Genomic DNA, 12,500 nt, shown 5'->3' on the forward strand with positions numbered 1-12,500 from the left:
CCCAGTTTGCATCTGACTAGCCCCTTATCACTTGCCTCCTCGCCATTCCTCGACCAGAAGAAATCTCTTGCTTCAGGTTGGCCTGCTCCCTGAACACTTTCAATGCTTTGCTCCAATCGACGTTACTGAGCAATAGCAGGCGAGCAAGGGCAGGACTGGAAGCCATGGATATGGTGAAAGACGCCGAGAAGAGCTCGAGCCTGCGCAAGGGAAGCGAGTTGAGCGCAACGTCGCAGCCGCCACGAGCGTGAGGGAGCAGGCGAGAGCCCTGTCTGACTGATGGACAAATGACTTCTATTGCCTGAGGCTTTGCCTGAAAGAAAGTGCAATTGCCTGAGGCTTTGCCTGAAAGAAAGTGCAATTGCCTGAGGCTTTGCCTGAAAGAAAATGCTGGCTCTTTACATGCATTGCTTCTCAAAGGCACTCCCTGCTGACACACACATGCAAGTGTTCATGCAAAACGGTGAAGGCACTGTCCTGTGCCTCAGCTGCAACATGTTCAGCTGTAAACTGCTCATCATATTAAGAACTCTGCCTTCAGCGAATTGCGACTTACCACACACATACTTACTTCAAAAGAATGCTCACTGCTTCAAGCCGGAGTGCAACCAACCAGCTAAGGACGACTTTGCTTTGCTTTGTTTTCTACTGCACTGCTCCGCTCCCCACCTGTCAATCGAAGGGAAGCGGCAGAGGTGCCTATCTTTGCTGATTGTCTGCCGCATGCCTTTTAATGCTGCTCGTCCTGTGTACTTGCTGATGTCGCAGCTATTTTTCACAGCCTGGGCCAGCGGCGCAATGGATAACGCATCTGACTACGGATTAGAAGATTGCATGTTCGGCTCCTACCTGGCTCGAGCATTTTGGCAATCTTTGCATTCTGGCTTTGAATGCCACGTAAGCGAACATAGTTGGTCACACTCTTCAGTTACTAACCAGGCAAGTGCCTTCTTAGCGCAGTAGGCAGCGCGTCAGTCTCATAATCTGAAGGTCCTGAGTTCAATCCTCAGAGAAGGCATTAATACTTGCATAGACTTTTCTCCTTCTTTCATTTCAGCTGCATTCATGCAAAAATCAGGAAGTTTTGCTGCGATAGCACATCAAAGGATTTGATGTCCCTCAGCCTGCGGTGACCTTCAGAAGCAGATGGGCTCACACCACACCTGACACAACTCTTGTTTCTGAACAATTACCCGAGCCAAAAGAATAGTGGTGAATGCAGGTATTGATCCCGCTAACTCTCACATACAAAGCAAGCACTCTACCATTTGAGCTAATTCCCCATTGATGGCTGGCATTAGCTCCCAGTTTGCATCTGACTAGCCCTTATCACTTGCCTCCTCGCTGTTCCACGACCAGCAGAAATCTCTTGCTTCAGGTTGGCCTGCTCCCTGAACACTTTCAATGCTTTGCTCCAATCGACGTTACTGAGCAATAGCAGGCGAGCAAGGGCAGGACTGGAAGCCATGGATATGGTGAAAGACGCCGAGAAGAGCTCGAGCCTGCGCAAGGGAAGTGAGTTGAGCGCAACGTCGCAGCCGCCACGAGCGTGAGGGAGCAGGCGAGAGCCCTGTCTGACTGATGGACAAATGACTTCTATTGCCTGAGGCTTTGCCTGAAAGAAAGTGCAATTGCCTGAGGCTTTGCCTGATAGAAAATGCTTGCTCTTTACATGCATTGCTGCTCAAAGGCACTCCCTGCTGACACACACATGCAAGTGTTCAAGCAAAACGGTGAAGGCACTGTCCTGTGCCTCAGCTGCAACATGTTCAGCTGTAAACTGCTCATCATATTAAGAACTCTGCCTTCAGCGAATTGCGACTTACCACACACATACTTACTTCAAAAGAATGCTCACTGCTTCAAGCCGGAGTGCAACCAACCACCTAAGGACGACTTTGCTTTGCTTTGTTTTCTACTGCACTGCTCCGCTCCCCACCTGTCAATCGAAGGGAAGCGGCAGAGGTGCCTATCTTTGCTGATTGTCTGCCGCATGCCTTTTAATGCTGCTCGTCCTGTGCACTTGCTGATGTCGCAGCTATTTTTCACAGCCTGGGCCAGCGGCGCAATGGATCACGCATCTGACTACGGATTAGAAGATTGCATGTTCGGCTCCTACCTGGCTCGAGCATTTTGGCAATCTTTGCATTCTGGCTTTGAATGCCACGTAAGCGAACATAGTTGGTCACACTCTTCAGTTACTAACCAGGCAAGTGCCTTCTTACTGCAGTCGGCAGCGCGTCAGTCTCATAATCTGAAGGTCCTGAGTTCAATCCTCAGAGAAGGCATTAATACTTGCATAGACTTTTCTCCTTCTTTCATTTCAGCTGCATTCATGCAAAAATCAGGAAGTTTTGCTGCGATAGCACATCAAAGGATTTGATGTCCCTCAGCCTGCGGTGACCTTCAGAAGCAGATGGGCTCACACCACACCTGACACAACTCTTGTTTCTGAACAATTACCCGAGCCAAAAGGATAGTGGTGAATGCAGGTATTGATCCCGCTAACTCTCACATGCAAAGCAAGCGCTCGACCATTTGAGCTAATTCCCCATTTATGTCTGGCATTAGCTCCCAGTTTGCATCTGACTAGCCCCTTATCACTTGCCTCCTCGCTATTCCTCGACCAGAAGAAATCTCTTGCTTCAGGTTGGCCTGCTCCCTGAACACTTTCAATGCTTTGCTCCAATCGACGTTACTGAGCAATAGCAGGCGAGCAAGGGCAGGACTGGAAGCCATGGATATGGTGAAAGACGCCGAGAAGAGCTCGAGCCTGCGCAAGGGAAGCGAGTTGAGCGCAACGTCGCAGCCGCCACGAGCGTGAGGGAGCAGGCGAGAGCCCTGTCTGACTGATGGACAAATGACTTCTATTGCCTGAGGCTTTGCCTGAAAGAAAGTGCAATTGCCTGAGGCTTTGCCTGAAAGAAAATGCTGGCTCTTTACATGCATTGCTGCTCAAAGGCACTCCCTGCTGACACACACATGCAAGTGCTCAAGCAAAACGGTGAAGGCACTGTCCTGTGCCTCAGCTGCAACATGTTCAGCTGTAAACTGCTCATATTAAGAACTCTGCCTTCAGCGAATTGCGACTTACCACACACATACTTACTTCAAAAGAATGCTCACTGCTTCAAGCCGGAGTGCAACCAACCACCTAAGGACGACTTTGCTTTGCTTTGTTTTCTACTGCACTGCTCCGCTCCCCACCTGTCAATCGAAGGGAAGCGGCAGAGGTGCCTATCTTTGCTGATTGTCTGCCGCATGCCTTTTAATGCTGCTCGTCCTGTGTACTTGCTGATGTCGCAGCTATTTTTCACAGCCTGGGCCAGCGGCGCAATGGATCACGCATCTGACTACGGATTAGAAGATTGCATGTTCGGCTCCTACCTGGCTCGAGCATTTTGGCAATCTTTGCATTCTGGCTTTGAATGCCACGTAAGCGAACATAGTTGGTCACACTCTTCAGTTACTAACCAGGCAAGTGCCTTCTTACTGCAGTCGGCAGCGCGTCAGTCTCATAATCTGAAGGTCCTGAGTTCAATCCTCAGAGAAGGCATTAATACTTGCATAGACTTTTCTCCTTCTTTCATTTCAGCTGCATTCATGCAAAAATCAGGAAGTTTTGCTGCGATAGCACATCAAAGGATTTGATGTCCCTCAGCCTGCGGTGACCTTCAGAAGCAGATGGGCTCACACCACACCTGACACAACTCTTGTTTCTGAACAATTACCCGAGCCAAAAGGATAGTGGTGAATGCAGGTATTGATCCCGCTAACTCTCACATGCAAAGCAAGCGCTCGACCATTTGAGCTAATTCCCCATTTATGTCTGGCATTAGCTCCCAGTTTGCATCTGACTAGCCCCTTATCACTTGCCTCCTCGCTATTCCTCGACCAGAAGAAATCTCTTGCTTCAGGTTGGCCTGCTCCCTGAACACTTTCAATGCTTTGCTCCAATCGACGTTACTGAGCAATAGCAGGCGAGCAAGGGCAGGACTGGAAGCCATGGATATGGTGAAAGACGCCGAGAAGAGCTCGAGCCTGCGCAAGGGAAGCGAGTTGAGCGCAACGTCGCAGCCGCCACGAGCGTGAGGGAGCAGGCGAGAGCCCTGTCTGACTGATGGACAAATGACTTCTATTGCCTGAGGCTTTGCCTGAAAGAAAGTGCAATTGCCTGAGGCTTTGCCTGAAAGAAAGTGCAATTGCCTGAGGCTTTGCCTGATAGAAAATGCTGGCTCTTTACATGCATTGCTGCTCAAAGGCACTCCCTGCTGACACACACATGCAAGTGTTCAAGCAAAACGGTGAAGGCACTGTCCTGTGCCTCAGCTGCAACATGTTCAGCTGTAAACTGCTCATCATATTAAGAACTCTGCCTTCAGCGAATTGCGACTTACCACACACATACTTACTTCAAAAGAATGCTCACTGCTTCAAGCCGGAGTGCAACCAACCACCTAAGGACGACTTTGCTTTGCTTTGTTTTCTACTGCACTGCTCCGCTCCCCACCTGTCAATCGAAGGGAAGCGGCAGAGGTGCCTATCTTTGCTGATTGTCTGCCGCATGCCTTTTAATGCTGCTCGTCCTGTGCACTTGCTGATGTCGCAGCTATTTTTCACAGCCTGGGCCAGCGGCGCAATGGATCACGCATCTGACTACGGATTAGAAGATTGCATGTTCGGCTCCTACCTGGCTCGAGCATTTTGGCAATCTTTGCATTCTGGCTTTGAATGCCACGTAAGCGAACATAGTTGGTCACACTCTTCAGTTACTAACCAGGCAAGTGCCTTCTTACTGCAGTCGGCAGCGCGTCAGTCTCATAATCTGAAGGTCCTGAGTTCAATCCTCAGAGAAGGCATTAATACTTGCATAGACTTTTCTCCTTCTTTCATTTCAGCTGCATTCATGCAAAAATCAGGAAGTTTTGCTGCGATAGCACATCAAAGGATTTGATGTCCCTCAGCCTGCGGTGACCTTCAGAAGCAGATGGGCTCACACCACACCTGACACAACTCTTGTTTCTGAACAATTACCCGAGCCAAAAGAATAGTGGTGAATGCAGGTATTGATCCCGCTAACTCTCACATACAAAGCAAGCACTCTACCATTTGAGCTAATTCCCCATTGATGGCTGGCATTAGCTCCCAGTTTGCATCTGACTAGCCCTTATCACTTGCCTCCTCGCTGTTCCACGACCAGCAGAAATCTCTTGCTTCAGGTTGGCCTGCTCCCTGAACACTTTCAATGCTTTGCTCCGATCGACGTTACTGAGCAATAGCAGGCGAGCAAGGGCAGGACTGGAAGCCATGGATATGGTGAAAGACGCCGAGAAGAGCTCGAGCCTGCGCAAGGGAAGCGAGTTGAGCGCAACGTCGCAGCCGCCACGAGCGTGAGGGAGCAGGCGAGAGCCCTGTCTGACTGATGGACAAATGACTTCTATTGCCTGAGGCTTTGCCTGAAAGAAAGTGCAATTGCCTGAGGCTTTGCCTGAAAGAAAATGCTGGCTCTTTACATGCATTGCTGCTCAAAGGCACTCCCTGCTGACACACACATGCAAGTGCTCAAGCAAAACGGTGAAGGCACTGTCCTGTGCCTCAGCTGCAACATGTTCAGCTGTAAACTGCTCATATTAAGAACTCTGCCTTCAGCGAATTGCGACTTACCACACACATACTTACTTCAAAAGAATGCTCACTGCTTCAAGCCGGAGTGCAACCAACCACCTAAGGACGACTTTGCTTTGCTTTGTTTTCTACTGCACTGCTCCGCTCCCCACCTGTCAATCGAAGGGAAGCGGCAGAGGTGCCTATCTTTGCTGATTGTCTGCCGCATGCCTTTTAATGCTGCTCGTCCTGTGTACTTGCTGATGTCGCAGCTATTTTTCACAGCCTGGGCCAGCGGCGCAATGGATAACGCATCTGACTACGGATTAGAAGATTGCATGTTCGGCTCCTACCTGGCTCGAGCATTTTGGCAATCTTTGCATTCTGGCTTTGAATGCCACGTAAGCGAACATAGTTGGTCACACTCTTCAGTTACTAACCAGGCAAGTGCCTTCTTAGCGCAGTAGGCAGCGCGTCAGTCTCATAATCTGAAGGTCCTGAGTTCAATCCTCAGAAAAGGCATTAATACTTGCATAGACTTTTCTCCTTCTTTCATTTCAGCTGCATTCATGCAAAAATCAGGAAGTTTTGCTGCGATAGCACATCAAAGGATTTGATGTCCCTCAGCCTGCGGTGACCTTCAGAAGCAGATGGGCTCACACCACACCTGACACAACTCTTGTTTCTGAACAATTCCCCGAGCCAAAAGAATAGTGGTGAATGCAGGTATTGATCCCGCTAACTCTCACATACAAAGCAAGCACTCTACCATTTGAGCTAATTCCCCATTGATGGCTGGCATTAGCTCCCAGTTTGCATCTGACTAGCCCTTATCACTTGCCTCCTCGCTGTTCCACGACCAGCAGAAATCTCTTGCTTCAGGTTGGCCTGCTCCCTGAACACTTTCAATGCTTTGCTCCAATCGACGTTACTGAGCAATAGCAGGCGAGCAAGGGCAGGACTGGAAGCCATGGATATGGTGAAAGACGCCGAGAAGAGCTCGAGCCTGCGCAAGGGAAGCGAGTTGAGCGCAACGTCGCAGCCGCCACGAGCGTGAGGGAGCAGGCGAGAGCCCTGTCTGACTGATGGACAAATGACTTCTATTGCCTGAGGCTTTGCCTGAAAGAAAGTGCAATTGCCTGAGGCTTTGCCTGATAGAAAATGCTGGCTCTTTACATGCATTGCTGCTCAAAGGCACTCCCTGCTGACACACACATGCAAGTGTTCAAGCAAAACGGTGAAGGCACTGTCCTGTGCCTCAGCTGCAACATGTTCAGCTGTAAACTGCTCATCATATTAAGAACTCTGCCTTCAGCGAATTGCGACTTACCACACACATACTTACTTCAAAAGAATGCTCACTGCTTCAAGCCGGAGTGCAACCAACCACCTAAGGACGACTTTGCTTTGCTTTGTTTTCTACTGCACTGCTCCGCTCCCCACCTGTCAATCGAAGGGAAGCGGCAGAGGTGCCTATCTTTGCTGATTGTCTGCCGCATGCCTTTTAATGCTGCTCGTCCTGTGCACTTGCTGATGTCGCAGCTATTTTTCACAGCCTGGGCCAGCGGCGCAATGGATCACGCATCTGACTACGGATTAGAAGATTGCATGTTCGGCTCCTACCTGGCTCGAGCATTTTGGCAATCTTTGCATTCTGGCTTTGAATGCCACGTAAGCGAACATAGTTGGTCACACTCTTCAGTTACTAACCAGGCAAGTGCCTTCTTACTGCAGTCGGCAGCGCGTCAGTCTCATAATCTGAAGGTCCTGAGTTCAATCCTCAGAGAAGGCATTAATACTTGCATAGACTTTTCTCCTTCTTTCATTTCAGCTGCATTCATGCAAAAATCAGGAAGTTTTGCTGCGATAGCACATCAAAGGATTTGATGTCCCTCAGCCTGCGGTGACCTTCAGAAGCAGATGGGCTCACACCACACCTGACACAACTCTTGTTTCTGAACAATTACCCGAGCCAAAAGGATAGTGGTGAATGCAGGTATTGATCCCGCTAACTCTCACATGCAAAGCAAGCGCTCGACCATTTGAGCTAATTCCCCATTTATGTCTGGCATTAGCTCCCAGTTTGCATCTGACTAGCCCCTTATCACTTGCCTCCTCGCTATTCCTCGACCAGAAGAAATCTCTTGCTTCAGGTTGGCCTGCTCCCTGAACACTTTCAATGCTTTGCTCCAATCGACGTTACTGAGCAATAGCAGGCGAGCAAGGGCAGGACTGGAAGCCATGGATATGGTGAAAGACGCCGAGAAGAGCTCGAGCCTGCGCAAGGGAAGCGAGTTGAGCGCAACGTCGCAGCCGCCACGAGCGTGAGGGAGCAGGCGAGAGCCCTGTCTGACTGATGGACAAATGACTTCTATTGCCTGAGGCTTTGCCTGAAAGAAAGTGCAATTGCCTGAGGCTTTGCCTGAAAGAAAATGCTGGCTCTTTACATGCATTGCTGCTCAAAGGCACTCCCTGCTGACACACACATGCAAGTGCTCAAGCAAAACGGTGAAGGCACTGTCCTGTGCCTCAGCTGCAACATGTTCAGCTGTAAACTGCTCATATTAAGAACTCTGCCTTCAGCGAATTGCGACTTACCACACACATACTTACTTCAAAAGAATGCTCACTGCTTCAAGCCGGAGTGCAACCAACCACCTAAGGACGACTTTGCTTTGCTTTGTTTTCTACTGCACTGCTCCGCTCCCCACCTGTCAATCGAAGGGAAGCGGCAGAGGTGCTTATCTTTGCTGATTGTCTGCCGCATGCCTTTTAATGCTGCTCGTCCTGTGCACTTGCTGATGTCGCAGCTATTTTTCACAGCCTGGGCCAGCGGCGCAATGGATAACGCATCTGACTACGGATTAGAAGATTGCATGTTCGGCTCCTACCTGGCTCGAGCATTTTGGCAATCTTTGCATTCTGGCTTTGAATGCCACGTAAGCGAACATAGTTGGTCACACTCTTCAGTTACTAACCAGGCAAGTGCCTTCTTAGCGCAGTAGGCAGCGCGTCAGTCTCATAATCTGAAGGTCCTGAGTTCAATCCTCAGAGAAGGCATTAATACTTGCATAGACTTTTCTCCTTCTTTCATTTCAGCTGCATTCATGCAAAAATCAGGAAGTTTTGCTGCGATAGCACATCAAAGGATTTGATGTCCCTCAGCCTGCGGTGACCTTCAGAAGCAGATGGGCTCACACCACACCTGACACAACTCTTGTTTCTGAACAATTACCCGAGCCAAAAGAATAGTGGTGAATGCAGGTATTGATCCCGCTAACTCTCACATGCAAAGCAAGCGCTCTACCATTTGAGCTAATTCCCCATTTATGTCTGGCATTAGCTCCCAGTTTGCATCTGACTAGCCCCTTATCACTTGCCTCCTCGCTATTCCTCGACCAGAAGAAATCTCTTGCTTCAGGTTGGCCTGCTCCCTGAACACTTTCAATGCTTTGCTCCAATCGACGTTACTGAGCAATAGCAGGCGAGCAAGGGCAGGACTGGAAGCCATGGATATGGTGAAAGACGCCGAGAAGAGCTCGAGCCTGCGCAAGGGAAGCGAGTTGAGCGCAACGTCGCAGCCGCCACGAGCGTGAGGGAGCAGGCGAGAGCCCTGTCTGACTGATGGACAAATGACTTCTATTGCCTGAGGCTTTGCCTGAAAGAAAGTGCAATTGCCTGAGGCTTTGCCTGAAAGAAAGTGCAATTGCCTGAGGCTTTGCCTGAAAGAAAATGCTGGCTCTTTACATGCATTGCTTCTCAAAGGCACTCCCTGCTGACACACACATGCAAGTGTTCATGCAAAACGGTGAAGGCACTGTCCTGTGCCTCAGCTGCAACATGTTCAGCTGTAAACTGCTCATCATATTAAGAACTCTGCCTTCAGCGAATTGCGACTTACCACACACATACTTACTTCAAAAGAATGCTCACTGCTTCAAGCCGGAGTGCAACCAACCAGCTAAGGACGACTTTGCTTTGCTTTGTTTTCTACTGCACTGCTCCGCTCCCCACCTGTCAATCGAAGGGAAGCGGCAGAGGTGCCTATCTTTGCTGATTGTCTGCCGCATGCCTTTTAATGCTGCTCGTCCTGTGTACTTGCTGATGTCGCAGCTATTTTTCACAGCCTGGGCCAGCGGCGCAATGGATAACGCATCTGACTACGGATTAGAAGATTGCATGTTCGGCTCCTACCTGGCTCGAGCATTTTGGCAATCTTTGCATTCTGGCTTTGAATGCCACGTAAGCGAACATAGTTGGTCACACTCTTCAGTTACTAACCAGGCAAGTGCCTTCTTAGCGCAGTAGGCAGCGCGTCAGTCTCATAATCTGAAGGTCCTGAGTTCAATCCTCAGAAAAGGCATTAATACTTGCATAGACTTTTCTCCTTCTTTCATTTCAGCTGCATTCATGCAAAAATCAGGAAGTTTTGCTGCGATAGCACATCAAAGGATTTGATGTCCCTCAGCCTGCGGTGACCTTCAGAAGCAGATGGGCTCACACCACACCTGACACAACTCTTGTTTCTGAACAATTACCCGAGCCAAAAGAATAGTGGTGAATGCAGGTATTGATCCCGCTAACTCTCACATACAAAGCAAGCACTCTACCATTTGAGCTAATTCCCCATTGATGGCTGGCATTAGCTCCCAGTTTGCATCTGACTAGCCCTTATCACTTGCCTCCTCGCTGTTCCACGACCAGCAGAAATCTCTTGCTTCAGGTTGGCCTGCTCCCTGAACACTTTCAATGCTTTGCTCCAATCGACGTTACTGAGCAATAGCAGGCGAGCAAGGGCAGGACTGGAAGCCATGGATATGGTGAAAGACGCCGAGAAGAGCTCGAGCCTGCGCAAGGGAAGTGAGTTGAGCGCAACGTCGCAGCCGCCACGAGCGTGAGGGAGCAGGCGAGAGCCCTGTCTGACTGATGGACAAATGACTTCTATTGCCTGAGGCTTTGCCTGAAAGAAAGTGCAATTGCCTGAGGCTTTGCCTGATAGAAAATGCTGGCTCTTTACATGCATTGCTGCTCAAAGGCACTCCCTGCTGACACACACATGCAAGTGTTCAAGCAAAACGGTGAAGGCACTGTCCTGTGCCTCAGCTGCAACATGTTCAGCTGTAAACTGCTCATCATATTAAGAACTCTGCCTTCAGCGAATTGCGACTTACCACACACATACTTACTTTAAAAGAATGCTCACTGCTTCAAGCCGGAGTGCAACCAACCACCTAAGGACGACTTTGCTTTGCTTTGTTTTCTACTGCACTGCTCCGCTCCCCACCTGTCAATCGAAGGGAAGCGGCAGAGGTGCCTATCTTTGCTGATTGTCTGCCGCATGCCTTTTAATGCTGCTCGTCCTGTGCACTTGCTGATGTCGCAGCTATTTTTCACAGCCTGGGCCAGCGGCGCAATGGATCACGCATCTGACTACGGATTAGAAGATTGCATGTTCGGCTCCTACCTGGCTCGAGCATTTTGGCAATCTTTGCATTCTGGCTTTGAATGCCACGTAAGCGAACATAGTTGGTCACACTCTTCAGTTACTAACCAGGCAAGTGCCTTCTTACTGCAGTCGGCAGCGCGTCAGTCTCATAATCTGAAGGTCCTGAGTTCAATCCTCAGAGAAGGCATTAATACTTGCATAGACTTTTCTCCTTCTTTCATTTCAGCTGCATTCATGCAAAAATCAGGAAGTTTTGCTGCGATAGCACATCAAAGGATTTGATGTCCCTCAGCCTGCGGTGACCTTCAGAAGCAGATGGGCTCACACCACACCTGACACAACTCTTGTTTCTGAACAATTACCCGAGCCAAAAGGATAGTGGTGAATGCAGGTATTGATCCCGCTAACTCTCACATGCAAAGCAAGCGCTCGACCATTTGAGCTAATTCCCCATTTATGTCTGGCATTAGCTCCCAGTTTGCATCTGACTAGCCCCTTATCACTTGCCTCCTCGCTATTCCTCGACCAGAAGAAATCTCTTGCTTCAGGTTGGCCTGCTCCCTGAACACTTTCAATGCTTTGCTCCAATCGACGTTACTGAGCAATAGCAGGCGAGCAAGGGCAGGACTGGAAGCCATGGATATGGTGAAAGACGCCGAGAAGAGCTCGAGCCTGCGCAAGGGAAGCGAGTTGAGCGCAACGTCGCAGCCGCCACGAGCGTGAGGGAGCAGGCGAGAGCCCTGTCTGACTGATGGACAAATGACTTCTATTGCCTGAGGCTTTGCCTGAAAGAAAGTGCAATTGCCTGAGGCTTTGCCTGAAAGAAAGTGCAATTGCCTGAGGCTTTGCCTGAAAGAAAATGCTGGCTCTTTCCATGCATTGCTTCTCAAAGGCACTCCCTGCTGACACACACATGCAAGTGTTCATGCAAAACGGTGAAGGCACTGTCCTGTGCCTCAGCTGCAACATGTTCAGCTGTAAACTGCTCATCATATTAAGAACTCTGCCTTCAGCGAATTGCGACTTACCACACACATACTTACTTCAAAAGAATGCTCACTGCTTCAAGCCGGAGTGCAACCAACCAGCTAAGGACGACTTTGCTTTGCTTTGTTTTCTGCTGCACTGCTCCGCTCCCCACCTGTCAATCGAAGGGAAGCGGCAGAGGTGCCTATCTTTGCTGATTGTCTGCCGCATGCCTTTTAATGCTGCTCGTCCTGTGTACTTGCTGATGTCGCAGCTATTTTTCACAGCCTGGGCCAGCGGCGCAATGGATAACGCATCTGACTACGGATTAGAAGATTGCATGTTCGGCTCCTACCTGGCTCGAGCATTTTGGCAACCTTTGCATTCTGGCTTTGAATGCCACGTAAGCGAACATAGTTGGTCACACTCTTCAGTTACTAACCAGGCAAGTGCCTTCTTAGCGCAGTAGGCAGCGCGTTAGTCT

At 49.6% G+C, this 12,500-nt stretch overlaps 10 non-coding genes across 10 annotated transcripts in view; all 10 read left to right on the plus strand.

The window, feature by feature from the left end:
• The first annotated feature begins 945 nt into the window (after positions 1–945).
• Positions 946–1,018, plus strand: trnam-cau (transfer RNA methionine (anticodon CAU)). Its single transcript has one exon. It is a non-coding gene; the product is annotated as a tRNA-Met (tRNA).
• A 1,197-nt stretch (positions 1,019–2,215) lies between these two features.
• On the plus strand, positions 2,216–2,288 carry trnam-cau (transfer RNA methionine (anticodon CAU)). Its single transcript has one exon. It is a non-coding gene; the product is annotated as a tRNA-Met (tRNA).
• Positions 2,289–3,483: 1,195 nt separating this feature from the next.
• Positions 3,484–3,556, plus strand: trnam-cau (transfer RNA methionine (anticodon CAU)). Its single transcript has one exon. It is a non-coding gene; the product is annotated as a tRNA-Met (tRNA).
• A 1,230-nt stretch (positions 3,557–4,786) lies between these two features.
• trnam-cau (transfer RNA methionine (anticodon CAU)) lies at positions 4,787–4,859 on the plus strand. Its single transcript has one exon. It is a non-coding gene; the product is annotated as a tRNA-Met (tRNA).
• Positions 4,860–6,053: 1,194 nt separating this feature from the next.
• trnam-cau (transfer RNA methionine (anticodon CAU)) lies at positions 6,054–6,126 on the plus strand. Its single transcript has one exon. It is a non-coding gene; the product is annotated as a tRNA-Met (tRNA).
• A 1,197-nt stretch (positions 6,127–7,323) lies between these two features.
• trnam-cau (transfer RNA methionine (anticodon CAU)) lies at positions 7,324–7,396 on the plus strand. Its single transcript has one exon. It is a non-coding gene; the product is annotated as a tRNA-Met (tRNA).
• Positions 7,397–8,591: 1,195 nt separating this feature from the next.
• Positions 8,592–8,664, plus strand: trnam-cau (transfer RNA methionine (anticodon CAU)). Its single transcript has one exon. It is a non-coding gene; the product is annotated as a tRNA-Met (tRNA).
• A 1,230-nt stretch (positions 8,665–9,894) lies between these two features.
• trnam-cau (transfer RNA methionine (anticodon CAU)) lies at positions 9,895–9,967 on the plus strand. The gene has a single exon. It is a non-coding gene; the product is annotated as a tRNA-Met (tRNA).
• Positions 9,968–11,164: 1,197 nt separating this feature from the next.
• Positions 11,165–11,237, plus strand: trnam-cau (transfer RNA methionine (anticodon CAU)). The gene has a single exon. It is a non-coding gene; the product is annotated as a tRNA-Met (tRNA).
• Positions 11,238–12,467: 1,230 nt separating this feature from the next.
• trnam-cau (transfer RNA methionine (anticodon CAU)) overlaps positions 12,468–12,500 on the plus strand; it is a 73-nt gene continuing 40 nt past the window's right edge. Inside the window, exon 1 of the tRNA in view lies at positions 12,468–12,500. This exon is cut by the window's right edge and continues 40 nt beyond it. This is a non-coding gene — a tRNA (tRNA-Met).

The sequence above is a fragment of the Pristiophorus japonicus genome, unplaced genomic scaffold (genome assembly GCF_044704955.1).
Source record: "Pristiophorus japonicus isolate sPriJap1 unplaced genomic scaffold, sPriJap1.hap1 HAP1_SCAFFOLD_207, whole genome shotgun sequence".
Taxonomy (NCBI): Eukaryota; Metazoa; Chordata; class Chondrichthyes; family Pristiophoridae; genus Pristiophorus; species Pristiophorus japonicus.